The sequence below is a fragment of the Cryptomeria japonica genome, chromosome 3, assembly GCF_030272615.1.
Source record: "Cryptomeria japonica chromosome 3, Sugi_1.0, whole genome shotgun sequence".
NCBI lineage: Eukaryota > Viridiplantae > Streptophyta > Pinopsida > Cupressales > Cupressaceae > Cryptomeria > Cryptomeria japonica.
The window spans coordinates 188,107,082-188,134,672 of NC_081407.1; positions in this window are offsets into that span (position 1 = coordinate 188,107,082).

Consider the following 27,591-nt stretch of genomic DNA (forward strand, 5'->3'; position numbering starts at 1 on the left):
TTTATATGAAATTTATGGAATCATTTTTTTGTATTCAGTACCAAAAAAAAAGCTAATGAAATGTTCGATGATATCAACATTTGAAGATGCCAAGCCTATTTCAGATGTAGAAGATTGGGTGGAAAGAAGCAACTACGTTCATTGCATATGGTTTTCATAGAAGAGATCATTGGTCTGAATTGTATTGATCTATCATATATATTTTATGTACTTTTAGTTAAGTATTGAGTAATTTCTCGAGTGGTACAATTTTAGATTGGGAGTCGATATATACTTTGTTGAAGTTATTTAAGTCAGTTTGGTTATCTTTTCCATAGGCTAAGTGGAATGATGATAATATATGTATATTTCATTGATCATAGAAATAGTTGTATGATAATATATGTATGTCTCATTGAGTAAAGTAGAAATTACGAAAGAATTAATTGGCAAGCTTTTTAAAAAGAAATGGGATAATTATATTAATTTAGAATTTAGAAAAATTTACAAAAAGTATTTTTAAGTAGCAGTAATAATTGTTAAAGTCAACAAAATAAAAATGTAAGGAGGTTTTCTACAAATCTACCATCTTCAAAAGTTAAAGAAAACCAATAAAATACAAAATCTTTAAGAAAAACATATTAGAATGGTGAACCTAAATTGTAATAAAAAAGTTGAAAATGAGAAAGGTTGTGTGGAAGACATAGACTCAGAGTCAATGACATTTCAATTGTGATTAACATTAGATGATTATTTGGTGAAACAACTTACAACAATATTCCATTCTTTATGAATATGAGAAAAAGAGATAAAATTTGTGGAAAGAAAAGAATCTACTCCACAAAATATGCTAATATCCAAGAAGACTCACATGATGTTCCATTATGTTGGATATATTATACCAATAGCTAGTTTTTAATGTAGATTTATAAATAGATAAAACAATATTTAGTAAGTTAGTTTATAACAAATTCATTGTGGGAAGTTATATTCACTGTAAGAAGTTTTGAGTAGTAGATAGGAAAAAAAAATCTTTATAAAGCCACATTGGAAAGCATTACACATCATTCAAAAGCCTCAATCTTATATCATGTACTATTTTTCAATGTGAAAATGGTCTGATTTATATCTTCATCTTTTCTCTACCATTTTCAATATTATATATCAAAGTATTTATGTATTCTAGTGCTGACATTTGTTGTTCTCTTCTATATAATATATGGTGTGATAATTTTAACGAGAGGCAAATCCATGGAAGAAGAGTTGCACTGAAATTAAATGGCATTTTGAGAACCAATATAAAGAAGCCATAGTAAAAATATATTAAATTTGTTTTATCTCGATGAAATTTCCATATTCAAAATGCTTCAAAAGTAAAAGGAAGGGTAGAATAAAACCCAAAAGGGGTTTAAAGATATTCTCAATATCTAGTGAGCATTTTAGTAAAAGGTTGACAAGATATTTTTTAGATGTGAGAAAAGTTGAAAGATTGTTGTATTTGAGTGTTGGATGTTTAGTATGTTTGTTGTTCCAAGTGTTGTTGACCAAGACAAAACTTTTAAAAAATTCCATAAAAAAGAGGCATAGATATTGGATTAAAACATCATTGAAAAGGTGATAAAGAATAAAATGAGGTGTGACGTACTAAAAGCAGGAAAGTGTAGTAATTTTATCAATTTTGTTAAAAATGAATGATATGTTCTCATAAAAAATTATTTATAATATGATCAACACTATGCATGCTATGTGGTTGTGAGATGAAAAATTATTTAACATTTTGTTACACATGGATAAATAGATATTAATTAATGAGGACATAAGGTAAAGGTAATGATATTGAAGGTTAAAATTTTTTCTTTGAGACATAATTTTATTCTATGGATGCATTTTTTTGTTGAATCTATCATCAAATTACATTATGCTATTTAAAATTATTCCTAAAAGTCTTGTTAATGTTCATTGAGATTTTGAAAATAGTAGTGCTACTTCTAATGGGTAAAGACTAAATAGATATTAGAGGTTGGAGGAACTAGAGGTACGAAGACATTCATTATATCAAGCTAGATTCTCACTTTAAAATGAAACTCTTCATGAGAAGCACTAGTTCCATCCTTAAACTCAAGCTCATGGAGTAAGGGACCATGATAACTTCATTTAGCTTTTTAGGGTTTAGGTGCCATTAACCTTGTAAATACTTAAACTATTTGTTCTCCTAATGTTATTTGCAGTTCATGCATAAGAGGTGAAATTGTTTAAGCAATTATGGTGAAAGAGCTCATCTAAACTTGAAGCTACAATTACCATTTGGAATTTAGGTTAAAGAACAAAATAGATAGGCATCCCATTTGGAATCTTCTATTTTTTAGGTTTTTTGGATATGTGTAAGGGGTTGTACACACATGTATGATAGTTATGATTGATGTCATAGGTTATCATGAGCAACTATGAGTGCATTTATGATAAAACATAATTATATTTGTCCAGTTTGGTGATATTCCTTATGAAAATTGTAAGAGCATATATAAGTAGCGACTTTGGGCTACCAGCATGATTCCAAGAAAGCAGGTATGGGATTTTTCTAGGTATTTTTTGTTGGAATCAATGAACATTGAGAGGCGGGGGGGGGGGGGGGGGTAAATTAGTGTTTTGCAATTCACAAATTTATTAAACTGATTCTCAAACCACCAGATGCATAAGAATTAAAGTATAGTGTAGAAACAAAAACCAATCAACCACAAAACCATAACACCAAAAATTTTACGTGGAAACCAAGAAAGGGTAAAAACACAGTGGGATTTGAATGCACAATATTATTATACTATGATTAGGTATATGATAATATTACAACAGGGGAATGCATTTGCATTAAGACACACTACATAGAGATCATTGCTCAATTACAAAGAGTGCTACAACTTGGAGGAAGGCTCACTTCCTTATAGAGATAACAAGTGATTACAATAATGAATGAACTAAAGAATAGCATCTATAAATGCCAAAAAATAGTTTTAGTTAAGGACAATCTGACTCTCTTCCTTTGTTATTCTAATCTACTATAAATTGTTGCACAATCATATACCAGAGCACCAAATTTGCTTATTGATGCTCATTTGCTCATCACATATCAAAATTGGCACATCTATCACACATCTACCATACCAAAACAATCATACAAGTCGATCTTATATATCCACACAACCAAAATATATATGTTCCCATGTCGGCTTCCAAAAACCACATAACACACAACATGAAACATGCACCAATAAGTCGGCTCAATTCATCCACAAATTCATATGTGTACCTAAAAAATATGATAAAAATCTTCTCACGTGTCAACACAGCTACCTCAAACTCAACAATGACAACTGAAATCATCCCAAAGATTCTAGATCACACGTTACATTACTTAACATGAATATAACTCTATTCTACCAGAATTATTGGATACCAAACCTTCAATCCCGCTCATAAATCAACATCGGATACTAGAATTACAAAGTAAGCTACCTGGATCCTTGAATCATTTGACTCTATTACTGCAACCAATTTCAAGATATGCACAATATATTCATATTCTATCAGATACTATATTTCACCTTCCATACTTATGCCCAGTGAATAATACAACTTCCGATAAATAAAATCTATGCATATCGGATATGCTTTCTAAATTGAGTTTCCATCAATGACAACTCCTAAATATCTCTCGTGCATCAATCTTTACCAGAACAGTGTCTCTTGCCAACAATCTCCCCCTTTAGCATTGATGACAACACTCTGAAAAATGACACTATACACTCAAAGCTGCAAAATGCCAAAACTCAAAAATCTCCAAGACTCAATAAGACTCAACAAGATCCCCCTGAGAATATTCACCATTTTTTACTTCGCTCTCTCCCCCTTTGACAACAATGCCAAAGATAGGAATCTGCCAAAATTTATGTACAAGGATATATATAGTGGCTTACAAAAATTTGAAGATATCATCAAAAATTGTCTTCAAGGACTTCAAGTGCTCATCCCAACCTTTCAACAGGTTAATCTAAAATATTTATCAGAGCACTGAACAAGTAAGCATGCATCTCTTCTCCTCTCAAGTCATAAGGAACACTCTTCTTCAAAGCATTCATTGCATCTTGCTTACTATTGATTAATGAATCTAGCCAGGGAGTGATAAGGCTTCTTAATTCTCCCAGTTTGCCCAACATTCTATCATTTTCCTGATTTAAGCTCTTAATCTTATCAAGTATACCCATAACTTGAGCTTCAAAATTGCTAGCAGAGACCGATTAAGATGTATAAGACTGAGATGTGCTAGCTAACTACCTTTCACATTCTTTTATTTTCTTGTCAATGTCAATAATAAACTTAGTAAAAAATAGACATGACTTATATATTGGACCGCCTTCATCTAATGCATCTTGTATGCTCTTCATACCAGTTATCAAATTGAACCTATCTCCTTTAATCGTCTTCAAAATTATCCTCAGTCTCATGGCATTAAACTGAGTCAAAAATCTAACATTTGTCGATCGAACTCCAAAGACACAAAATGAGAATCTACTACATTAAGCATGCTTCTAAGCTTACTGGAGGGAGTATCACCGATATCCTTCTTAAAGGAGAGAAAAATTTTCTCCAAAACATTTGTGGCCAAAGTTATCAACTCTTTTTCTTCAGTGTGGGACTTGAGTAAGTCCTCACTTTCTTTTTCTTACGAAAGAGTTGCTAGCTTCAGTACTTGAATAGGGTATAGTGAACTTAGATCTATTGGCCCTTTTGTGAGATCATCCAAATCAGTGACAATTTGTTTTCCCTTGTATGTTGTAGTGTCTCTTGCCACTATCACCAGAGCATAATCATTCTTCTCTTCTCCTTTCTCCTTCTCAACCATCTTTGCACTTGCATCTTTCACAGCATCTTCACCCTTCTTATCATCAACCTCTCCCTTTCCTTCATTTGCTTTTCCAATCTCCTCAGCTGTCTTTTCTGAGTCAACCTCTATCACTGGAGGATTTTGTTCAACTTCACAAGAGTCATTAACCTTAGCAATATCAATATCATGTGCAACTATGTCTTGCACATTTGTCTGCACATCCGGAGTGGACCTATCATCCTGTACATGCACTTCCAGAGGCATGTCATCTTTTTCTGGATTGACTTCATACTTGTGCTCTTCCAAAAATTGTTTCAAAATTATGTCAATCTCTTTAGCAACCTCATCTATCTTCCCAAGCATAAATTGTTCACTATCTTTTTGATCTTGAATTTGTCTTTTGCAATCTTAAGCAGTCTATCAACTTCAACCTTAGAAATTATACAACTTAAAATTAACTAACACATATTCTTTTATTCTCTTATCCTACAGCCTGGTTGTATGCGTCCTAGCATCCAAAATCTCATATAGGCTCTTGGATATCATAGATGATAACTCTATTAATGCTTTGTTGTATATATTCATATACTATAGAACAACTTCTTCTATAGCTCTTTGATCATTATCATCATAATTTTTATAATATACAGATATGTTCTTCAGATTACCTTCCTTAACCACTTCATCAACTATTTCACTTAGTGTTATTGGGGGAACAATAGTATAAGTACCTTCAACTTTACCAGATTTTAGAGCTTCATCAAGTTCTGAATTTGGCTTCCTACTTTATCTGACTCTACTAGATGGCTCAACTTTTGTCCTTGATTTCTTGGTCGGTTGGGCTTCACCAGATTTAGGCTTCTTCACTACCCTAGCATAGGTAGTTGTCTTCTTCACCTCTCTCACTGCTTCATTAGACTTTGTATCTTTAGTAGTGTCTGCAACATATACCATTTGTTGCTTCTTCCTCTTCTCTACTCCACCGGTTGACTTGACTTGTGGCTTGGGTGGAGAAATACGCTTTTCTACACCAGAGGTAGGTGTTGAGTTGGTTTGACTTGTCTTGGTTTCCTTGGGAGGAGTCGAGACCGATTTTTGTCTTCTTAGGCTTTGCCATGTCCTCCTCTTTCAAAAATTTTTGTTTCCTAGCCCTTTCAATAGCTTCCTTTGTTAGTCCCATTTGTTCTACAAGCTCTTCTACTTCTTTTCTAACATTCCTATTTCTTCTGGGCTTAGTGACTTTCTTGTTCAGGTTTAGACTTTTCTCCTTGTAAGTGCCAAACCTCTCTTCCTTCTTATCTACCAGTTTACTTAGAAGATGTTGTGCATAAGAATCAAGAGTCTTTCCATCTACTTAATACCCCATGGGCATGATCCATACTATTTTTTGTCCAATTGCCTCCATATGGCATTGATCTTTGTCTACCATAAAGTGTATGGTATCTTTATATTTTTCAACAATATCCTTTGGAATCCTCTCTCTGCTTTGCATCATAGCCTGAAATAATTTGAGATAACCCCACAAAGAATATTTTTGTGCTACTACATCACCCAATCCTTGCAAACCTTCTTTAATTTGATCTGCCACCGATTTATCATAATCCCACTATACTTTTCCTACACTGGGGATTTCATTCAAAAAGTAAAGTGCCAAATAGATAATCAAAGAACCAAACTTAAAAACATGCTTCTTATCTTACTTAATCTTCTTTACATTTATCATTAATTCTTTAATAAGCACTCCACATAGATCATATTTCTTGTTCTCCTTGAGTATCTGATAGGTTGCATATATTGTAGTACCAGATACTGAATTTTGTCTGCTAGATTGGTACACCTTATATCCTATCACCATTGAAGAAAATTTCACATAATGTTCAACTATATCACTGATTGTTATTGACCAGTTGTCATGCTGGGATTTGGTTACCTTTGTCACAGTGGTGTTCTTGACATTGCCTTAGACCGGGGATCTCACCGGTTGCATTTAAACAGGTTATCACTTGAATGGATTGCTTTGTGATCTTATGAGTTCTATCTAGACATATAAAATCACCATTAACTCGGCTCGAGACATATCTGACCCATTCAGGTTCATCAAAAATTGAAAAGTGAACAAACTAGATAAAACCCTTATCTTGGAATGATTTGAAATCAGACTTTAGGTTCCCCATCTCATCCATCATATGATTTGTGTATACTGATAACATGTCTGGATTCCAAATCTCTTTGATATTGTAGTGACTATATGCCCTAATATCCTCGATATGCAACATTCCATATGGTACAACAAAAATTGCTCCATTTGAATCATCATCGACCAATTTGAACAAATGTTTCTTGGATACTGGCCTTGCCCTATCAATGATTTCTATTACCAGTGAAGTTGCTACACTAGATGATGATGCCATTTCAAAAATAGGCTATGAGAAAAATATCGAACACGGATAAATACCTTTTCAATTTCAACCAAATGCTAGGAATCACAGTCGAATTGCTTCAAGCTTTGTTATCGTTGCTTAATTGCATTTGTCTCACTCTCCTTCTCTTTCTCTTCATTCTCAATGTGAGGAATAAATGATAGAATACCATTTTATTCACTGAAAACCTAACTTTAAATTGTAATAAATGCACAACCCTAAAGGCTTTCCGGATACCCTGTTTTCCAAGATTTTATCACCGGATTCTCAAATCGCCATGAAATCTTCTGGATATTATACAACAACAATTGCACTGTCACTCAGAATATTATGCAACCTTCCATAGTCATTTACAAATATTCAAAAGGGGGTTTTAAGGATCTGCATGAAAAGCTTCCCCTTAAGGAATTTGGCCTTAGTTACTGGATGAGGTTCCAACACCAAAATCAGGTGTGGAGCCATTCTGTGTATTTAAATCTTCCTTCTTAACTCACATATTCTTATGCTTCTCTCTAACCTCTTCAACCTTCACTTTTCCCTTTTCATCTGATTTTTTCTTGTCTATCGAAGCATTCTTGCTCACATTCATGCTTCTACAATATTTTGCAATGTGACCAGATTTGTTGCATGCATAGAAAACAACATTTCCTTGCGTAGACCTGAAGTTCATCTGATTTGATCTTATCCTGCATTGGTTAGAGATGTGTCCAAACATTCCACAAGCATAACATCTCTTATTTTGGAAATTGTTCATTACTGCTCTACAAATGTTTGACTTATGATCAAATTTGTTGCATTTGAAACATTGACCGGTAAAGGTAGGACCATTATTTCAATATCCTATTTCTACATTGACTTGCCATATGACCGACATTATTGCAAACAAAATATTTACGATTGAGTTTATAAGAATTAGGCTATCTTACTAGAGGTCTCTTGTTCTTCTGATGATTGCTTTGTCAAGAACCAGAGGATTCTCATTTCCCATATCCAATTCCTCGCATGTCTTTTCCACTTCTTTGACTTTTAAGAATCTCATCTAGCCTAACTGAGCTAGCTTTGAATTTTTCTTTGTAATCATTAGCAGTAGAAATTTTATCCATTGGAATTATGATTTTCCTTTCAAGCTCTTGCCCATCATTCTTGGATTGCACCAATTCAAGTCTCAATTGATCATTCTCATAGTTCAACCTGCAACATTCATCAGATCTATCCTTCAATGATTGAGTTAGATTTTCCTCATTCTTCTTATTGTCTTCGATCTCCTTTGTCATCTTAATCATAACGGATTGCATCTCATTCTCCAGAACTGCATTATCTATAGTAAGAGTCTCACATTCATCTGTCTTGTCTTGTAGGGCTTGCTTGCCAGTTTTTTGTTATTTTTTCTCCTTCAGTTTATCCATCAGTTCCTTTCTCTTCTCTCTGGATGTGTTCACTTGTTCTTTTAGAGATTTAATGAAATTTTTAGCAGCATCCAGACTTCTCAACTAATTTTTTCTTTCATTGTTTCATCAAGATCTTCAAGTGCCAAAGTAAGTTGCTTCTGCAAACCGAAGTCCATTGATTCAATCTTCTGGATCTTCCTCAAGTTGTTAGGTTCCTTCTGAGGAACTAGGCTCTAATACCAATTATTGGAATCAATGAACAATAAGAGGGCGGGGTGAATCAATGTTCTGCAATTCAGAAATTTATTAAACTGATTCTCAAACCATCGAATGTATAAGAATAAAAGTAAAGTGCAAAAATAGAAACCAATCAACCACAAAACCATAAGACCAGAATTTTTACGTGGAAACCCAAAAAGGGAAAACCATGGTGGGATTTGAACCCACAATATTATTATACTTTGATAAGAAGTATGATAATATTATAAAAGGGCAATGCACTTGCATTCAGGCACATTGCCTAGAGCTCACTGCTCAATTACAAAGAGGGCTAGAACCTGGAGGAAGGCTTACTGCCTTACAGAGATAAAAAGTGATTACAATAATGAATAAACTGAAGAATAGCATCTACAAATGCCAAAAACTAGTTTTGGTGAAGCACAATCTGACTGTCTTCTCTGTTCTACTACACAGTCATATACTAGAGCACCAAATCTGTATACTGATGCTCATTCACTCATCACATATCAACATTGGAACATCTATCACACATCTACCATACCAAAATAATCATACAATTCGATCTTATATATTTGCACTGCCAAAATACATCTATGTCCATCTCGGCTTCCAAAAATTGCATAACACGCAACATGAAACATGTAGCAACAAGTCAACTCAATTAGTCCACAAGTTGATATGCAGACCTAAACAAGATGATCAGAGTTTACTTTAGTGGCGAATATTTGCCAATGGTGAATATATTGTATCGACTAGGGGTGGCCATGTCACCAGAACATTATCAATTTCCATCAAATTGACAACCAGATCACAATATGTTTTATGTAATTAATTATTTCTATGCAAATATTTTGCCAATACAATATTCGATGGACACACAGTAAATTTAATTTTTCACCTACACTCTCTGAAGTTGCCTTAATAGATGATCATAATTCGCCTATATGCATATGAAGATTTGTTGGCCAGGAGGGCCTAATTTGCTCGACATTTTGCAGATGCGTGTATCCATTCAACCCAATTTTCACCAACTCTATTGTATTTTCTAATTAATTGGATGACCCATAATCGCCTTGAAAATTACATAAGTCGTGTTATAGTTAAGGGTGATTTGCCAAATATTTGTATACCATATAAAATTCTCGTAGAATTTGTGATATAAGGATTGGTATAAATACATTCAAAGATCAGATCTATCTCTACACAATCTGGTGGGTTCTAGGCTCTGAATTTGGATCAATAGCGAAGTTTTAGACCAAGGAAAATCATTGTTGTTGACTACATTAGCAACTGCTAGTGACCTAAAGGTGAGTGATCATATTTTTGAAGTGTTATAATATTATTCTGAATTTATCTATATCTGTTTGCACTGTTGAGTTCATTATTATTCAGTGGGGACCCATTAGTTCCAAGTGGTCAATCAAGAGACCTGAGACATCTAAATTGTGGGTTGTAGGGCCAATAAAATATATATTATACTTTATAGTCTATTATTACTTCTTCGATAAATTGATATTTTTTTTGCATCCTTTATTTCACTGGAGATGTCAAACAGGAAGAAGGTAGGAATCCTAAATGTGGGGAAGGCCATGAGAGGCCAACAAAATGCATAACATTGTCTTCGTATTTTGGTTTTGGCAAAGATTGTGGTGAAAATAAGGAAGGTACATCATCACAAGTACAAGTACAAAATTCACAACCTACACCGCATGTTGAAGATGATGGCGAACCTGATCTCAGATCAAGATGAACTTGAAGAAGATTATCTAGTAGATACCCAAGTTAGCCAGAATGATATAATCGACTTGGTGATAATGCCACAGAGGATAATGCATGGAAGGGAAAAAGAAAAGTGAAATAAAAAAAGGATCGGGAGTGGGATATCTCAGTGAGGAATTTTCAAATTAATTGGGCATCAAAGTATCCATTCATTGAACTAGTGGAGAATCCAATTGAAGGAGAGCCTCCAATAGAATGCAGGTGTAAGATTTTCACTTGGAAACATAAAAAGGAAAAGAGGTTGCAGCTAAAAATTGACACCATAGAAAAGCATATGGGTAAAGTTTATGAAAAACAAATGATAGACAAAGTTGAAAAATTAGTGATAAGATGGAAAACAAAGGAGGAATGTAAGCATGTGAGGAATGCCGAAGAGTATTATTTTCATGAGAAATTAAAGACGAATCATGTTGAAGTTAAAAGTTCTATTGAAGCTATTCTTGGAAAATCAATACAAATAGAACAACTAGGAAAAGTTGTTCAATTAAGTGTTGTTTTTCATATTTTGAGCAGAGGGCATGCTATGATAGATTTCCCATCAATTAGTGGTTTATTACACTTTTTGAAATTTCTTAACTATCCTAATAGTCACTGGTTAGTAAATGGTGGATGGGAATAGGAAATTTGTCTTGCTAAGGTTGAAAAAAGAAGATGTAAAGGAAAAAATAAGAGAGTCAAACTTTATTGCATTTTCTTTAGATGAAGTTATGGTAGTAGATAATACTTTGTGGGTATGTATCCATGTTTATACTATACAAAATCATGCCCGCCAATGTCATCTACTATCTGTTGCTAAATCGAAGGATAGTGCAACAACAAATAATTTATTTCATCTAGTAAAGAGATGTTTAATTGAATGAGGTATGGATGACATGATGATTGCCAAATAATTGGTGTGTGTTGGAGCAAATGGAGCTTCAGTAATGAAAGGTCACAGGAATGGTCTTTGTACAAAGATGAAAAATTTTGCACCCTACATTACTAGCATTCATTGCATGGCTCACATAATGAATCTAGCTTTTCAAATTGTGAGCAAGTTTGTGTTAAAATATGAGAAAACAGATTTAAACTAGAATCAAATTGAAAGAGTTAGAACAAAATATTGGAAATAAAATAGGCAAAATAACAATACTAGAGAAACTTGATGTGAGTGCTCAATGACAGAATAGCATCAAGAGAAATCTCCCGATATCCAATATGAAAATACAAGTAAGGTAGAATGTTTATATAGACTCAAGTGAGGGGTGGAGGTGGCAATATCGGCCAATGAGGAGAGACCACCATGATGGTATAAACATAGTAAATGCACCTCCTCATAGCATGCCGACACCTCAATACCCACTTGTCTTAAGTAAACATGCTTTATTAACCTAAGAAAGCTTAATTAAAGTGTAGGAAAAACCTACGAAAGAGGAAAATAATAAACCCAACTAGGAAAATAAAAACCTACACTAACAGTATGCTCCAGTAAAAGAAATTAAAATTTTAATCAAAGACCTCTACTCACACTTCTGTCAAAGTCCCAAACGATTTATAAAATTTCAATACTTTACTGATGGAATAACTGATGGGAACAATCTTCTCAAGGATAATGATACCAGATGGATCTCTTTGGATGGTCCAGCACATTGAGTTTTTTTAGAATATCCATCCTTGATTGGAATATTTCACACAATTCGTGATGAATCAGAGCAACTGAAATTTCTTGATCTTCTTCATAGGTTAATTAATATAAAGACACTCTTAACTTTAGCAGCTCTTCTTCCCATGCTAGAAGAAATGAGGAATATTATGAAGAAAGACCAACAAAGAGCTATGTATATTGCAGAATATGCTACGCTGCATAAGTTGACATGCATGACCCTCGATAATCTCTATTGAAATCAACCAACCCTATTTGATGATAAATTTGTTAAGTGATGGACACTCACATTTTGAACAATCCTGATAACTTTTTACAAATTGGTATAAATGGGGAGGTATGTGCCAATGTAAGGGGAGTTGAGATACCAATGCACTTCTATACCACGGTCGACCCCAAGAAACCAGGAAAGTGCCCCAAGAAGAAACTAGCAAGAGTTACAAGGGAAGATTTTGACAAGATTGTTAAGTCTGTAACTTCTTCTGTGAAGAAAATTGCCTATGATCTTTCCTCACAGATTAGAAATAGATTCCCTCCTGAGAAACTACTCGAAGCCATGTCTATTGTGTTTCCTCAATATTGGAGCCTCAACAATCCAGCTAATTTTTGAAGTAAGCTACTGACTTTGATAAAACAATTTTGCATATCTAGAAAATTGAATGAACTATAAATGAAATATTAGATGAAACTCTTCTTAGAGAGCAATCAACTCATTTTGCATACACTATGAGGGAATAGTATGATAGAATGGAGAACCCCCATGAAGAGGGATCAGTAACAAGGCTTTGGAAAAATCTAGGTGAGAACGAAGTGTTGCATGATTCAATATCAAAATATTTCAAGCTTGTTGATTTTTGTCTTACCATGATAATGGGTTCGATGGAAGATGAGAGTTTTCAGTACTTTGGGTTTCCTAAAATAAAAGCTAAGAAACAAACTAGACAAAAATTTGGAAATTTTCTTGAGGCTCTATACATCTAGGTATGATGTCCACACTTTTCCTTATGATAGGGCACTGAAAATATGGAGGTCCAAATGTGAAATAAGAGGTTTCGGAAACACTTCAAACCAAAGTGCCAGTGGGACTATTGAATCATATCCTAGACGTAGTGGTAGCATTGAGATGCAGTTCAACGAAGGTATACACACTCAGAGTGAAGAAAACATAGACAAAAATCAAGAAATATCTGAATTTGATGAGGAGGAATAGCAACTGTAAGAGATTGGCTTTTATTAATCTTATTATTGTATCTCACCATTCATAATACAAAAGAATATTATTATGGTTGATAACTTGATGATATTTTATGAGTCTGTCAACTTTTTTCAATTATAATTTAATATTGATTTGTAATTATATTTTTCAACTTTCTATTTCGAGATTTAAAATAGCATAATAAAAGACCATAATGTGTTTATTGATACAAAGATGTTTATTTAGACATGTTGAGAACTTAGATTTTTATTAATTCTTTCAAAATATAGCAATATGATACAATTCATTCAATACACAACTCTGTGTGATTCTCCATGCAAAAGTCAATACAAAATTTTAGAACCCTTTGCAAATGACTCTGAATTCCCTTTTATAAAAACAAGGGAGCAACAACAGCTTCAAGTCGATTTGCAAAATGTGAAGACTCAACATCAAAATCAATTACTAAGGCACTGGATAGTGAATATATCATCCCGACTGCCATCAGTATCACAAACTCAACACAAATTTACATGGCCATCATAGGCCGGATTAGCAATTTAACAACTACTACATGTCTCATGTTCAAAAAACGGACCGCAAAATTAAATATTCATTCAAGCCATGACAAATTAAATATAGATAATAGCAGTGCCCAAAACCTAGAAATCAGAAATACAGAAATGCAGAAATGTTAAAATTTAGGAGAATTTGAGAATACAAATTTACAAGGCTAAAGGTTTGCACTATGCATCATAGGTTGGATTAGCAATAGCGAGTGTTGGTTTTTTCCTCTTCACAAAACAAAGTTATTTCAAGCGATGCCAAATTCCAAACAAAAAAAAACATAAAACCTTGAAATTAAGAGTAAAAGTAGAAAACTGTGCAATACATATTATGATTCTTGAGATTTATGTGCCAGTTTTTGTAGGGTGCTTCACTCTTTGTCTGATGGAAGTCCAATATTCTTTAAACTATTGTAAGTCAACTGCAACTTTGTCAACAATCCATATTTAGAAGAGTGACTTGACATAACTCTTTCACCCAATACTGTATTCAAAGTTGTAAATGGTTTGATGAATTTCATAAACCTTTGGGGAGTTGTGTCTTTAGGAAGCAAGTCTAAATCAGAATTTATTTTTTCCTTCATGCTTTTTTTGTAAGCTTCTTTTCTAATGAATTTATTTAATGGGTCAACGGACTTTGGTAAACCAAGTTTAATCAAAGTGGTTGTCTTTTCTTGCAGCTTCAATATCTTTTTGCCACCTTAGTCCATAATTTATGATGTTTCCCTTAGTTTCTAGCGGTTTTGAAGGATAGACGATATCTTAACTATGGCATCAATGTGGCTGTTAATTCCCTTGGATGCCAAATAGCTATCACTGGTACTGTAGACTAGTTGAAAAATCTATTTTGCCATATCCTCTTTTGAATAAGCATGTATGCTCTTCTCAATGTGCCCTTTGATCTTCGAATAAATTAATCTCATAATTTCATTCAATTCAAACCATTCACACAACTTGTCACTCATCTCCATTATTTGCCCCCAAATGTTTTCTTGTATATACTTCATCGGATTTTTCATATTATCTTTCAATCTCTCCTCCGAAGTTTTAAATTTATCATTTGCATTCTGCAAGTCTTCTTTTATTTATGCACATTTTTTTCTTTCTTCCTCTACTTCCTCTTCCAAATGTTTTTCTTCTTCCTTCTCATTATCCAACAGGTCTTGTATTTTTATTTTTTTTCGGTACCAACATACTCATAACTTTTGTATAATTTTTGTGAACTGTCTCTTTCATCATCAAATTTTTCTACTTCTTTCAGCTAGTTTTTCCCTCAGTTCTTTCAATTCCGCCTCCATCTTTTCCTGCTTTGCAATTTCTACTGCAGAGCCCGTTTTTTTTATCCTTTTATGTAAATCATTGCACTTGTTATCTATTGCATTCCTCTTTGATTTTTCATTTGTTTCTCCAGCTTATTTTTTTCTCTCCCAACCTTTAGCAATGAAGTGTAGACTAGTTCGTTAGTCTTTTTTGACACACTAATTTTGTCCACATTTTGTATTTTGGAAAAATCCATTTGGAGGGTGCTAACTTGAAATTCAGAGGGATCTATCTGACTGTGTGGTTGATTTTTATCTTTATTTGGGGGCATAATAATCATGAACTCCATATCTTTATGTGGGTCATATGTTGAAAATACCCTGTTTGTTGCACGTTGTTCCTCTAAAACTTCAGTCAGGGCAACCCTCTACAATGCTCTTTTTTTCTTTATTTGCATTTGTTGTGTGTTAATTTTTTTTTATAGTAATCACATAATTGAAAATCTGGGCTTGTTGAAGCAATTGAATGTTTGAAAGGTGAAATAGAAGAGGCTCCAGCTCCACCTATGCCTGTGGTTTTAACTAATGCATTATGAGGAGTACCAATAGCCATTCCTGATCCTGCCCCACTGTCACTTGCATGTGTAGTTTTTCTAGTCTTTTGAGGGGTTAGTTTTAAAGCTGCAAATGATAGTTTTGTAGTGACAGTGGCACTTGATATAGGATTTTGAATAGTATGAGTATCTACCACTAGTGGCCTCTTGCGAGATATATTTTATTTTTGCACTTGTCCAACACCAAGACAACTAGTATCAATAGTAGTGCTTATGCCAACCCCACCATTCACAGTGGCACTTGACTAAACACTACTAGGAATATTATCCCCAAATTCCCAACCAGTGGCAGTGGCACTTGATTCGCCACCAGTAGGAATACCATGACGTGGTGGTGGTTGTGGATTTGAACCTCTAACAAATGCAGGTGGAGATGGAGGGTAATGAGTAGTGCCTTTCCATGATGAAGCTAACGAATCAAGTCCAATGAATGGTTTAACAAGAGCTTTTGATTTTGAATATGATGGAATTTGTAGCTCAAGTGGAAACCAAATGCCTTCTCCTATGGGACCTAGACAACCACCTTCAAAACCCATTATTTCCATTATGTTGCCCCTTTGCTATATTTTTCTTTCATGGACTCATTGAATCCACCAAATATTGTAGGGACTATAGTAGTTATGGGAGTGGCCTAAACCTCATACTCATTTTCATCATCCCTCCTGTCATATGTTGTTGTGGGATGCTCCATATTCCATAATTTGCTAAACTCTTCATCCTCGTCGATGGACTCAAATTTTGCACTGGTCTTTGGTTCACTAGTTCACCAACATTCTTCCTCATAGTCCAAAAATCATTTATTTTGGTTTGAGTCCAAAATCTATCTTTACATTCTTGCCGAATTGTTTTGGGAATAGATTTATCAAATGAATTAGTAGATATTTTGTAGAAATTATAGGACCTCCTATTTTGGATGCTCTTCTCTTTTGTCCTCTGTGTGTGCAATGCCATTATTTGATATGACAATTCTTTTGTTGAAATGTTATTGTCAACGACAATTTTCTCCATCTCTTTTTTTACCTCATCCCAGGAGTCCATGTTTCTAAGCTTTTCTAGAAATGGTTTACTTTCATGTTGACATAACCTTTCAGAGTTCCCATTTTTCTTAAGCCTTGCTTGAACTACACCGATTGGATCATACTACTAGAGACCCTAATCACCAAAGCTAAAAACTGTCAAAAAATCATGTCCCACATTGAATGTGTTTCTCTCAAATGTGAACCCTCCACATGAGAAAGGCAAGGAAGGAAATATGCTCTTATTTTGATGACCATGAAAGAGCCTATCTGTGCTCTACAATTGTCATACATATTCTGATGCAAATACCCACTTTGTCACATGTATTGGAAGTTTGTAGGGTTTTACAGTTGATCCATACAACCTTAACACAGTGTATTCTTCCATGAAGAACCAGCTAGCCAATTATATTTGACTTCCGAGTTGAATGCAATCTCTACAAGACCCATGAAATCTAGGCATTTGAGTGCTTGTAATTACATGAAACATTGGTGCCAAAAAGAAGTCAACAAAATGGTTGTAGTTTTTTCTGTTATCATCCATCCTTATCTTATGTGTCCATTCATATATTGGACACTCTATTCTATTTTGAGTCTTCTCATTAATCTTTTAATTCACAATGTGAAGATTGTTGGTCTCGAATATTCCATGATACTTGGATAGAAGAAGATAGCACAATTACAATGAGAACCTAAATGTCTTACAAGAACTTTTTTTGATCATTAGTAATTGTTTTTGCATAGATTGAACAATGTGCTCAACGAAATTATATCTTACTGGTTGACTTAGACAATGGATATTAAAAATCATTTCAAGAAGGCTAGCACCCACTTCCCTATCATTTTCCAATCCCAGGCAAAATGTCAGCAAGGAAATAGTATCCAAAACCCATGGAAGAAAAATGTTATAATCATAAGGAGGCTTATGATTCCTATCCAATGGAGTACCACACACTATTAGAGCTTTGATAAATGAATCTCTATGACTTGGATCGTGACTCTCATATTTCTCTACTAGCTTTCCTAGGTCAATGTGGATTTTTGAGTTTTGTGCTTCAAACCCTAGGATCAACAAACGAGCATATTCTCCCTCGGTTATGGATAGAATTTCTTCTTTTGTATTTTTATTGACAATTGATTTTTTATCTTCATCATAATTTTCAGTGTAGACCATGAAAAATTCAGGGCAAGGGTATACTTCATGTAACACAATGCTTCCCAATCCAATATCCCACGATGCAATTTTATTTGTACTTTGTTTTGACATTGTGTTGAAAACAAATAATTTTGCCCTATTTGGATCTCCCGCCTTATTAGACAATGCATACCTAGCTTCTATGATGCGCATTTTACTATGGATAGCAGGGTCATAAATATCATGGTATTCATCAGTGAAACCCAATGTTTTAACCAGTTCGGTTAGGTATATTTTTTGATTCACTTGGCTTTTTGTTGAACTATTGCTTTTTGATTTCCCCATCATTGTTATTGTTAATGGTTCAAAATAATGCTAGATAGAAGCCTAAAAATGCTAACCTTCAAATTGAACCATGAGATTCAAAAAAATAAAAAATGTGGGATGTAGGTGTTCTAGATTTTACCCAAAATTTCTATTTTACTAAAATTGGCACAGACAGACTATGTTGCATTCCTCAATCTAGTAGTCATTTTTGAATCTCCTTGGATTTGCTGGTTTGTCCAAGAAATGAAATACGATTATGAGTAACTTATTTTGAAAAAGCTGAAAAGTTCAAAAGTAATACCTAAAGGGGAAAATTTCTAAAATCCTGTTGTAATTTTATAAATTATTATTAATATCTATTCGTCATCGAAGGACAAAACATTCATTTCTTTAGTCTAAATTCTAAGGATAGTGGACACGTCGCCAAACACGGATCACTTTTCTGGACTATTTTTTATTCTTTTTAATCCTTTTCAGCATCCATCTGAAATAGAGCTTATTAGACTTAATTATACTTAATTAAATGTAAAATGTTCAATTCTGGGTGAAGTTCTCAAAAATGTGTTTACTTCCAACATTCAGGTTGAAATCCACCCTAAGTCATTGATCTGTGCTTATCCAACAGATGATGGTATTTGTTCTTAGTTGTCATGGGTCCCAGGACTTTTGCCATTTTCGGCCACGTCACCAGACATGAGTCACTTTTCCAGACTGTTTTGAAGTCTTTTTAATCCTTTTCAACTTCAACCCAAAATAGAGATTTTTAGACTTAATTATAGTTAATTAAATGTAAAACATTCAATTCCGAGTGAAGTTCTCAAAAATGTGTTTACTTCCCACATTTGGGCCGAAATCCACCCTAAGTCATTGATTTGTGCTCATCCAACGGATGATGGTAACTATTGTCAGTTGTCGTGGGTTTTAGGACTTTTATAATTTTTTGGCCACATCACTAGACATAGTGACTCTTCATCGTCACATGGGCAGTTGGTGTTTCGGGGTGAAGTTTGGAAAAAAGTTTATTGTTTCCACTTTCGGCCCAAAATCTACCTTACATTGTTGATCTATGCTCGTTGCTCATGAAGATGAAAAAATTAGAGATCATCTATAAATAGTTGAAGCTCTTGAATGTAATAATTCCTCCTTTAACTATATTAATTCATTTAAATTTTTTTAAATCTTTCGTATATCTCTGCAAATCTTTTCCATAATTGCACTAGTGTGAGAAATTGGAAACAACTCTAAACTAGTACCAAATACCATATTAGAAGTCATGGGTGTAGAGTGGATTGTAGTTAGTGATAAGATATATATTAAATGACCAACTTTATCGACCATGACATTTGATACGTGTCTATTGAATCCAATTCCATTCTAGGTACTTTCTGGACAACAACGTTCTTTTCAAAACTTTGGGCTGAAATAAAACTTCAGTCATTGATCTAGAATCATCGGACGGTTTAAAATCATTGATGGATTTCAGGTACGTGTGACGTGTCAATGACGTCGCTCTTATCAATACATCATGCAGAGTCCGTATTCAATGTGATGTGCCTTGTCTATTAATGGCAATGAATTCATGAAATCGCCAATAAAAAAAAAAAAATTCCATAAATAATGAAACATTAGCCAAATAAATTTACGGTGGATAAAAATCACCAATACACTTAAATAATTTTTCCTTCGGAGTAAAAATTTTCGCCCATACACTTATATATTTGTTCCTTTAAACAAAAACCATTCGCCTCCTACAATATATATTTCCCCCACAGAACAAGGTATTATTCGCCATAATTTTATGGACTTTTCGTACCCTAGAAAAAAACGGCAATACAAATTAATTTTTCTTTCCTACTTTGAAAAAAAATTTCGCCATCAATACGAAAATTTCCCCCCCAAAATAATGCCTAATTCGCCAGGGTTTTACACTTTTGCCCGGGGGTACTTTCTTAAAGTTATCCCTGAAGATGATAACAAGCTTCTCACATTTTGGAATAACTACCTCAAACTGAACACCCACCGTCAAAATCATCCCAAAGATTCCAAATCACACATTACATTACTTAACATTACGTAGACAAATAGAAAACAATCTACAATGCAAAGGAAACACATGAGATAAAACTACGTAGCATAAACCCTGAATGCATATTGATATTAGTCGTCGGTTGAAAACTAAAGAATCAGTAGGGTGACGTAGTAAGTTTATATATATATGAATAATGAAATTTTTTGCCTATGGTGAAACAAATCCAAAAAAAATGCATAGAACCAAACAGGGGTCGTTTCCACAGTACAACCAAAGGAAGGACGACCTATGAAAGGCGTGAGTGTCAGTTCAAAAGTTTGTTGTAAGAAGAATAGCATATCAAAAAAGGCTCAGATAAAGTTTCGATATCAACGATCATACCAAGCGGTCAGCCCACGAAGGCAATAGAAGTTGTTAACGGCTAGTCAAAGATTGAACCCGAAATAAGGTTAGACCCCTACAAAATTGCTGTCAACAAAAAAAAGAAATAAATAAAAGCCATTAAAATAGATTCAGGACACCGATTTGATAACGGTAAACCTATGCATGGGTACCAATTTATATCATTGGGAAAGAGAAAACAATGATAGCAAGCGTATATAATAAATCAAAGATATTGCAAAACCCATCGATAACATTAATCGGTTTAGAAACAAATGAATGCCCATTGATTATAAAATCAGTTCCCAGCAGAGCATAGGCAAACAAAAAAACAATGAGGAGTGACATGAAATGATACCAAGGTTAATCAAATGAGGATACTGAATATAACATTCAGTTAACAAGGATAGAAACAACTAATGGATTAGTCAAATAATCAGGAAAAGCTACCGAAAAACAACAATACAAAAGGTGAGAAAGTTGTTGGAATCAATGAACACTAAGAGGGGAGTGAATCATTGTTTTATAATTTTCAAACTTATCAAGTTGATTCTTAAACCACTAGAAGTAAGAGAAAGTAATCAAAGTGCAGAAACATAAAGCAAACAACCACATAACCATAACACCATGATTTTTACGTGGAAACCTAGAAAGGGATAAACCACGGTGGGGTTGAGTGACCACAATATTATTATACTATGGCCTATAGTAGAATAATATTACAAAAGTGGAATGCATTTGCATTCAGGCTCGCTACCTAGAGCTCACTGCTCAATTACAAAAGGGCAACAACCCGAAGGAAGACTCGCTGCTTTATAGGATATTAGAATTGATTCTAATAATGAGTGAACTGAATTATAGCATCTATCTAAGCCAAACACAGTTCTGATTAGGCTTATATTGACTCCACCGGCTGATCTGATATTATACTTTGTAACACACCAGAGCACCAAAAACTTCAATCACACTCACCAAACCCACAAATTCACTCATGTAGACTTTTTTCGCATATCTCCTCTATCAAATGATTATCCAAATTGGTCTTATGTATCAACACCAACAAAATAATCATTTTGTAAGTCGGCCTCCAAAAACTGCATAACACACAACATGCAACATTCATTACCAAGTCGATTCAATACAATCACAACAATAAATGCAAACCAAAACAAGATGATAATACACTTCCTATAAGTTGGCCCAATCACCACAAAAATGAAACTGATCACCGAAATTGTCCCTAAGATTTCGTAGCACACGTTACACCAAAATAGCTCTGCCCTAATTTAATTATCAGATACCAGAGTTCTAAAATTGCACACAATTCAACACCGGATATTAGGATCACGTGATAATCTATCTCGAACCTCGAACCAACTACATTGATCACCACAATTGAGATTGCAACACAAATGACAAGGTGTGCACCATGATCTCATGCTCTACCGAATACAGTGTTCCACCTTCCAGACTTATGCCTTATGAACAAAATGAATTCTGGTAAACCAATTCTATGTACATTGGATGAGGTTTACAAAATGAGTTGCCATCAATGACAACCCCCAAGCATCTATCATGCACCAATTTTCACCGAAACAATGTCTCTTGCCAACAAAAAGTATCTGCCAAGGGAAGAACAATTGATATAATGTATTGAATTCCCATCGATTTGTAGTCGATAGCAAGGAGGAGGCACATCAAAATTAATAACTTGGTAAAAGGCTTGAAATGAACGCAGTCGGAGTAGACAAGGACTGACCTGTTCATGAATTGATGTTAGAATACTTAGGTCTACGATATAAAAAATTGCATAAAGAAAACATATCAATCTGGGCATGCAATCATCAAAACAATGAAAACAGATAGAAACACAGAGGAGAAACCAAAAATTTCACTTTGGGTTTTTACGACTTACATCTAACCGATACAATTTTCAAGTGGTTTCAAGCTCACCACAAACTTTCACTCATGTGGTTTTGGCTAACAACAAACCCAACAAACTTCTCAAGTGGTTTCTAGCAAACCACAAACTCTTCACTCAAATGGTTTCTAGCTTACCATAAACTCTTCACTCAAAGGTCTCAAATGATCATGAACCATCATAATGGGGAAACCAATATGAAACACGCACACTATTTGTCATCACTATGGGCTTGTACCTAGATTGATTATTGAGTCCATATAAAAATAAATTCATCTACCAAGACACATGGGTAACCAACGTCTATGCTCACTAGTTCTATAGGAATCCTTTTCAGATACATCGTCCATCAATATTGTATACCACAACCTTTGTGGTGTTGGGTACCATCGATCATGCACCCCATACAAGAACTCAGATACAATACATACTTTAGATTTTCCTTTTAACTAAGGTGACTCGCACTTACTACATCAACACACTTGTTAACTTCACAAACAAACACTGAACTCTTCCTCTGCAAATTCTCACAATCTTCACAACCTTCGACACCATGAGGATATCTTTGAACTCCAACAATCTTATTTGACATAACCACTTTTGATAGCAATATATCTTTCACATTAAACACAAACTTTCTCACCTCCAACCCATACACTTTTCACCTTATGCTATCACAGCTAACTCCATCTAATATCTATAATACTAGACACTCACACAATTCATTCATAAAAACCAAGCCTATATTCCTTACATAGGACATAGATACACAAGCCAGAAAATCTTACAGCGGATAATTGTCACCAGATTCTCCTCCATCTCCAATGACAAGTTTTCACTTTGCAAACAACTTTTAACAATGGTTTCAACAATCTCTAAGACTACAGCTTCCTTGGAATTATAGAGCTCTGTGGCTTAGAGAACAATTCCATCCTTGTCACTTCCTCGACAAACTAGTAATACTAACAACCACAAATTATTTATTACCAACAACAAACTATTTCCTTAACCTTTAGCCGAAACTAGAGCGCTCACGGCTCTATGCCTCCATTTCATCCTTTGTCCTAGATCCCACTCTCCTCACCATCTTTCACTTCAAAACAATTCAAGCTCTTTACAGTCCAATGATCTTTGTCTAGAAGCTTCTCCTTTCCTTCTATAGCAACCAACATTATTCTCTTATATCAATTGTGATCTAATGGCACTAGCAAATATGAGTAACTTTACACAACATTTCTCATCAACACTTGAGCAATCTCTCGTCCATTGGCTGCAAACTAGATTGAGACGCCACTTCTACCTATCGTGGCTTTGATACCATGGAAAAGAACATGGTTGTAGAGGAGAAACTAATATACAACACACACACTATCTGCTCATCATTGTGGGCTATGAAAAGGAGATGATTATGCTGGGTGAAATTTTTGACCCCTAGTCTGAATTCAAACAAAATGATTGCATTTCCAAACATTCAATTTATAGACCAATACATATTAAATGTTTTGGAGACTATAGACCATAGTTAGTTGCAACAATAATGGTGGGCAGGTGAAGGAAGTCTCTCAAACAACTACATGTGAAAGGCATGGACGAAGCTTGGTCGGTGGAAGGTCTGTGCCGATAATATTTGTTTGTCATTGGTTAGTGGGATAATTAATTTATTCTAACAAACATAACATAACCAATTAGGAAATAACAACAAATATAAGAGTTAGTATACATAATAATGTATTTAAACACCCCTGATCAGGTTACCGTAGAAATCATACAACAGGGAAGGGATATAAAGTTTCTAGAAAGGATATGCAACCCGATTTAATATCCAATGCATCACAAGAAGCATGCAGGGCCCAACTATTACCAAGCATATCAAGATGCAATTGAGCACCCGGTTAAGATCGATTACGCAAGTCGATCACAAAAGGGTGCATGATGATTACAACGAAGGATGCAACTAGGAAAATGGTTCAGTCAAACACAACAAGCCATGACAAGTGAACAAAGGACAGACTAGAAGCAATCCATTCCTTGATCAAACAAAGCATAAATAGGAATTACTACATGATAAAAACACAGATTGGGAAAAATCAATCATAGAGAACAAAACAACAGAAGTTTGAAACACAATTTCTATTGAAACATCAACACGATAAATTATGAAAGCTAAACAAGGACAAGGGAAACTCCAACCTAAAGTCCAATGTCTGATGAAGATTTTCAAATGTTGCAAAGGGACCAGCAATCTCTTCATGAGACAAAAACGAAGTCCCTTCCCCGAGCCTTTGATCTAACTCAAATCCAAAATCCCCAATTTTTTTTGGTTCCCAAAAGAAAACCCCAGCCCCCCCAAAATTTCACGGGGCCCAAAAAGAATTTCTTTCCCCAAAACTATTCCCTCCCAAAAAACATGCCCCCCATTCTCCACATTAACTTCATTAATTACTTCTTTATTTTCTTTTTATAACTCCCATGCATGCAAATTTTTAAATTAGAAAACAATTAATTATTAATAACCCCTTTTAAAATTAATTTTCCATTAACACCATAAATTTTATAATTAATATTTAATTTCCCTTTCAATAAATTATTTTCTGAACAATAGATTAGATTAAAATACTTGACTAAGGTAATTACCTAAATATATTAATTCACAATCTTACAATTATATTAATTAATTAATCATTAATATTATATAAAAAATGTTGTTGTTGCACTTGGGTATGGTGGGATGGGTTTGAGTGGGAGAGCCGAGAACGCAGGGGTAGGGGTTTCCTCAGGGGAGGAGGAAGTTGATTCAGACGATGAAGACGACGACCATTCTCTGGCAGCAGTTTGTTGCGAGATGGGTTGCGTTATTCACCGTGTGTGTGGGGTGTGTGCCTCTTGGCTTCTGTGTGGCCAGGGGCATTGGGCTTCGTTGTTGGATGAGGATGTGTTGTTCCTTTTGTTGTATTGGCAGAGGTGGGGGGTTAGCGGCCTACTCCCTCTCTCTCTATTCCTTCTAAGGACAATGGCTAAGGATGTTGGTGGAGAATATGCTTCTACGCAGGGAGAGAAGGCTCCTTTGCTTTGCCTTTCGAGTGCGAGCTCAAAACCCTTCGGTTATTCTTCGCCATTTGGGGTTTCCTATTGGTTCTGCTCTTTGGACAATAGGGGTTGTGGTGGAAGGATTTGGGTTTGGGTCTTGGTGACCTCTAGTTTGGCTACTCCTGGGGCTTTGGTTTTTGGAGATGCTATTTTTTCTAAGGCTCCTTCGAAGATTTGGAAGGTCATTTTTAGTAGTTTGGAAGGTGCTTCTCCTATTATTCTTTCGTTGCTAAGCTTTCCACCTATTGAGGTGGAGGACCTGATTTTGAGGAGCCTTTTGAGAGGGTTTATTAGGCATCTATTTTTCACCCTTCCTTATCTGTTAGAGGTGACCCAATTTCCTATGGAGGTGGAGATGAGGTGGAGGGGTAAAGACTGGCTTAAGATTGCTATTTTGGTGTATTTTGGGACGTCTTTTTGCCTTTCTCATTGTCCTATAAAGGTGGACATCTTTCCTATTGAGGTGGAGAGATGGTGTGTTTGGGATTTTTGACTTCTGAGGTTGCCCATGCTACCTGTTGAGGTCTACTATTCTCTCTCTCAAAGGTGTCTTCTCATTAGGGTTTCGGTTTGGCTCTTCCCAGATTCCCAACTATTTTTGTGGCCTGCACTCCTATTGATGTCTCTTTGGAAGGCTATTTTATTCCTGGCTTTCAGTACCCTGGGTACCCTTTTTTCTGGTTTCTGGAGCCATGCAAAACCCAGTGACAAGCTGGATGCTAGCAGTTTTTGAGGGCCTAGTCCTGCCAGCTTTTGTTCTTGTTTTTTGTTAAGGGAAGGTTATGCTTCTGGTGACCTAGTTTCTTTGTTGAGGGTATGGGGATCCTAGAAAACCCTTTGCTTGTTTTGGGTGCCAATCCAAAACCACAATTCTAGGTTTGGGGAACCTGTCAAAACCCTTAGTTTCCAGATTGGGTATGTATGGTCAAATGTTGCTACCTGGATTTTATGTTTGGGGTTATGGGTACCCGAATCCACCCATGTTTGTAGATATAGGCTAAGGGTGCCTCTATTTTACCCTTGTGCTGTTTCTTGGGGCTAATCTTTGTAGTCCTGGTTTTGGTGGGCCTGCTGGATTTCTGATGTTTTTTTCTTCGAGCAGCCTTATTTTTCTTTAGTTGGATGTTGTTTGGTTGTGGCTTTCATTGTTAATATCTTTGAGCAACCTAGTTTGTTGGGTTCTAGAACTCGGTAAAATCTATTGGGTTTCAGGTCCCTTCAAAACCTGCTGTATGGGGTTTCAGGTCCCCTCAAAACTTGTTTTTCCTTAATAAAAAAAATTAATATTAAATAAATATTTAACTATACAAAGGGGTAACAAACATGACAAGCCAAACCTGAAGGACCAATCCGACGACTGGTGACATGACCGAACAAAAATGCACAAGACTAACAATAACCACAAGGATACCTGACAAAGATCTTGTTCCATAGGAATGATGACATGTCAAAAGGGCCTAACTAATAACTCTGATTTATCCACTTTACCATTTGGTAATAGAGCACGTGAGTCGATGCTCGGTACCTGGAGCTACATCACTCAGAAACACACATACCTTTCTCCAACATTGACAGGCACACTAGTGGAGGAGAGTCGTGACATTTCATGTCCCTCTGAAGTGGGTGACGAGAGATCATCCCCTCGCACCCCATACAGAATTGTACCCATACAAGAAGACGAACACAAGATATATCTCTTACATAAAGTAGATATGTCAGTCCAAGCTCAGTACA